Genomic DNA, 4,702 nt, shown 5'->3' on the forward strand with positions numbered 1-4,702 from the left:
CCCGACTCTTCCCCTCGCCACCGCCGCCGCTGCCATTGCAGCCATGCAGCTCGGACACGCGCTCGCCCAACCCCTTTCCCTCGGCGCCCCCGAGCTACCCAACCACAGACACCTGGTTTGTGCACCCGCCAGCCGGATTTGTCGCGGATCCGGTCGGTCTTGAGCTCGCCCGGCTGTGGGAGGCCGCGCCGCGCCATGGACTGGTCGGGCACCTGGCTGGAAGGCCCTGGCTAGGCCGCAAGGCCACATGCAGGCAGTGGCTCCTCCTCTAGCCGTTCGGATCTGCACCGTCGGTGGTCCACCGGCAGATACAAGAATGGCGGTCGGTCGGACTCGATGCTAGCCCAAAAGCTCGTCTGCGCACCGTTGCTACTCATTAAGTGCGACCACTGCCCAAAGAAGGTCATGCACCGCGTGTCTACAATGCCGAAACATCCCATATGGGTGTTCATCGAGTGCTTAAACGATGGGGTACGTTAGAATAAATGTGAGGCACTCCGTTGATCATCCGAGGATCAAGCAATCACACGAACACGACACCGAGATTTGTTAACGAGGTTCACCGATATGGCTACATCCCCGGGGCCTGACTATGGGCGCTCCTTCCCATGACACCGCTACAATACCGCACCCGGCCGCCCTGGACACCGGCACATGCCGCCGGCTTCCCCTGCGTACCGGTGCTATTATGTGGGCATAGGTTACATCGTGTGTCTACCCCTGCTATATATGAGAGGCCTAGGATACTAGTGTCCTACTAGGACACGACTCCACATCCTATGTAAACACAATACAACTACAAGTCCAACTGTAACCTACCTTGTACACTATATTCGACACAACTCTAACAAACTCCACCTTGGCGAATATTCTCCACCACCTTGAGTTCGTCCATGCGTCAAACTTCCATGTACATTGGACTTGAGTTTATCCCATGAGCACTGCTGCTACTCCAAAGACTCCATGTGACTCCACCTGCAACTTGTAGTCCCTTCTTTTCTTGACCAAAGTCAATACTCGAGCAAAATTAAGTTCCTCTTTGCTCTAGTGTATGCTCCCAGCTTCCAGAGCTCCGTTCAACGCCATCACACACTGATCACTGACCTGCATGAAAATGAACAACTCACATATTGGGTGTCACACATAAGAATAACCTGAACTCAACGTCACCGCTCCTTTCTTGACCGTCTGTCTGAAACTTGAAGGAATTTCACCATTGCTTGTAGTCATCCCGAGTCAAATTCGCAGTTGTCTCACCACATGTATGACCACCAGAGCCCTGGCCCGTCTCCATGTCCCGTGCATACCGCACGCCTCGTCGCTATTACCGCGTCGAGCCTCCGCTGTCCCGGTCGAGTCTCAAGGGTCACGAAACCACACCACTCAACCCCCACTGCAGAGTACCACCGATCATCACCGACCGATGAAGAGTTTCACGCTTCCATCAGACCACTGGGCTCCAGTCCGAACTACGTGCCACTCGCTTTTCCCATCCGTTGAATAGGCTTCGATTCTCTGGATCCTTACACCGTAGCCCCTCAATCCAGCTCCACCTTCAACATGACTCCATGGTAGATGATCAGTCCACCCCGCGCCCCGTCGACTTCAAGCTCACATGTGCACCGTCTTGAATCAACCCCGCGCCATAGTCTTGTCGAAGCCACACAAGCACTCAGGCCCGTGCCACGTGTTTCCACGCCCAGAAGTAGGTCACCATCAGCATCACGCTCCTATGTCGTCGACGCCGATCCCACCACCGTCTTCTGTACCAACCGACTCACCTCGATCAATCAGACTGTCTAGTTCGATCTAGGCTCCAAGATCATCTTCCATGAATTTCCATCCATCACATGATAATTCCATCACAGCTGACATGACTTCCCGCAACGCCTTCAAGCATCCATGTTGTGCCAACAAATCTTTCACCCTTGTCTGCCATAACTCAAGGTTTTTAGTTGCGTGAACATATTCACCTCAAACCTGGTACCCGTTGGCGCCATGGTCCTTTGTATGGCTGACCCTATGAAAAAATTATCTGAGCTTTCCACACAATGCCCAAGTACACAAGATGCACCAGTAGCAAATTCGTACCAAAAATCTTTCCTGTATTCACGTGTATTAGCTTCCAGGCTCAACTCCCTTGATGCTAGCAATTGCCTTCGTCAACGCTCCTGCTATTCCAATGAAACGTAATCTGATGGATTTTCTTTCCGCCGATCTAATCAGCCCGCCTCCATGTCACGTGGAGACTCGGTCTCCCTTTGGTCCAAACAAATCTTGCGTACATGATTCCTTGGTTCCTCGATCTGCTCCAGCAAACAAGCACCGCGCTGCCCTGTCACTGCTGCACCGGTACCCGGTCCAGCGCCCTCTGATGGGCCTCTTGCCACGGGCCGCCAGGATTCGTAGCACCTACGCTCGCCGCCGCCTGACGCTCGCCCGATCGATCAGGTGGATCGACCGCCGTACGTCTCGCCTCGCGGCCGTAGGTTTCGCAGCCATGCAACCCTAGCAGCTTCCGCCCGTTGCCCGCTTTCAGATCGATCTCGTCCGAAATTCCGTGCCACGCGCCGCCAACCTGCTGGCAATTGCTGCTTGAAGATCAAAACACGACCAACTCTGCATCTGCAAATTTCTGTCGATACTTTCTTCCTCCTCTGGATCAACTCGACCGCCTCCCGGATCTTTTCAACCTTGTCCATGATACCACTTGTTAGAATAAATCCGAGGCACTCCGTTGATCATCCGAGGATCAAGCAATCACACGAACACGACACCGAGATTTGTTAACGAGGTTCACCGATATGGCTACATCCCCGGGGCCTGACTATGGGCGCTCCTTCCCATGACACCGCCACAATACCTCACCCGGCCGCCCTGGACACCGGCACATGCCGCCGGCTTCCCCTGCGTTCCGGTGCTATTATGTGGGCATAGGTTACATCGTGTGTCTACCCCCGCTATATATGAGAGGCCTAGGATACTAGTGTCCTACTAGGACACGACTCCACATCCTATGTAAACACAATACAACTACAAGTCCAACTGTAACCTACCTTGTACACTATATTCGACACAACTCTAACAGGGTATGTGCTCTTTGTAGCTTCGATTTATGCTCTAGATTTGACTAGTTGTGCTTCAAATTTTATTGTGTAGCATGGATGCAAGTTTTGATATTGGAAAGAAGAATACATCGATATATTGATAGAGCGTAATTTAGTAGATGTTCGTGCACTTTTAGCTAGCATAGAGGTTGTAGATGAGACAAGTGCACTTGTTGCTAGATTAGAGGCTAGACACGAGACTAAATGTGAGGAAGCAACATCGACTTCTTTAGACTCGAAGAAGAAAGAAGCACGCAAGATCGAGCCTTCTCCACAGATCAACAATGAGTGCATTGAGAAGGCACTAATCCAACTTACGGAGCAGTTATGGAAGTTGGATATTATCTAAAATGTATTCTTGTGGTTCTTGTTTTCTTTGGGCTTAATTTTCTAGTCAAAATTTGATGATGTATTTTCCTGTATCAAAAATGAATGATGAAAAAAGTTAAGGGCTTGTAAAGAAAAATGTATGCAGACAGGATGCGGCCGGAATGCGTCGGCGCGTTGCGCGCACGGCCACCACATTCCAGAAACTGCCCGGACACGACCTCATCGCCTTATCCAAACGGATAGAATCCGGACAAAACAGACATCCGTTTGGAGTCGCGCGGTGGAGTTGGCCTTGTACTACGACTCCTATAAATGTTCTTATATATTTGTTGTTATCTTTACTGATGCTAGTTAATTAGCCAAGCCTAGAAATATCTTGGTTTACACTTTATTGGCGTAAAGCAATAGCAGATGGACCAGTCGTACATGGTGATCAATAAAAAAGTACGTTGCATTTTCCTTGAGATGCATAAAGTATAGGTGGATGTACTTTAATTAATTATCTAAGCTTGTAGTTAGGTAAGCTAGGCAAGTGACGTGTCAATGACCGGCAGGCAGGTTGGTAGGTAGATGTTTCTGTGGGCGTGCAGGGCAGGAGCTGCCACGTTGATGCATCCGGCCTGCACCTGAAGCCAAGCAGGCAACGCCCATGCAGCCTTGCCTTCCTCCAAGGGCACACAGCCTCCCCCAGGTACCACCCGACCCAGCTATGCATACCACGTATACTCATATATTCCTTTTTTTTCTTAATTCTATATATGCTCTATGATTTATGTATATGACATGAAAGAAAGATAGGGAAAGGGACAAGCCTCACTGGTGTGGTGTGGCGTCTCTGAACATATAGATAGAGTAAAATAAATCAGATAAGAGAGTCCATGGATCAAGAGTCTGCCTGTCCCTTACGTCTTGTGAGAAGTGGCTTACGTGTACATGATTAGACATTACATGTTTTACTCAAAACATGTTCTTTTCTTTTGAGGATTTACTCAAAACATGCTGGATGGTTAGGGTGGGCATTTTAACCGAGAGTACCAAACATCCGAACCAGAATAATCATTTTGTTACCTGATTTGGTCATCAATTCCAACAAACCAAATTCAATTTCGACTTTTGACCCTCGAGCCCCCAAAATAATGAAGAAACCGGAAATAATCCTAATAGGCATGACCAGCAGCATCCCATGGCAGTAAGAAATCGAACAACCGCCTAACCAGCTGCCATAGTTCCTCGTCACACAGCCTCTCCGGCAACCACCAACCAAT

The sequence above is a fragment of the Triticum dicoccoides genome, chromosome 5B, assembly GCF_002162155.2.
Source record: "Triticum dicoccoides isolate Atlit2015 ecotype Zavitan chromosome 5B, WEW_v2.0, whole genome shotgun sequence".
NCBI classification, from domain to species: Eukaryota; Viridiplantae; Streptophyta; class Magnoliopsida; order Poales; family Poaceae; genus Triticum; species Triticum dicoccoides.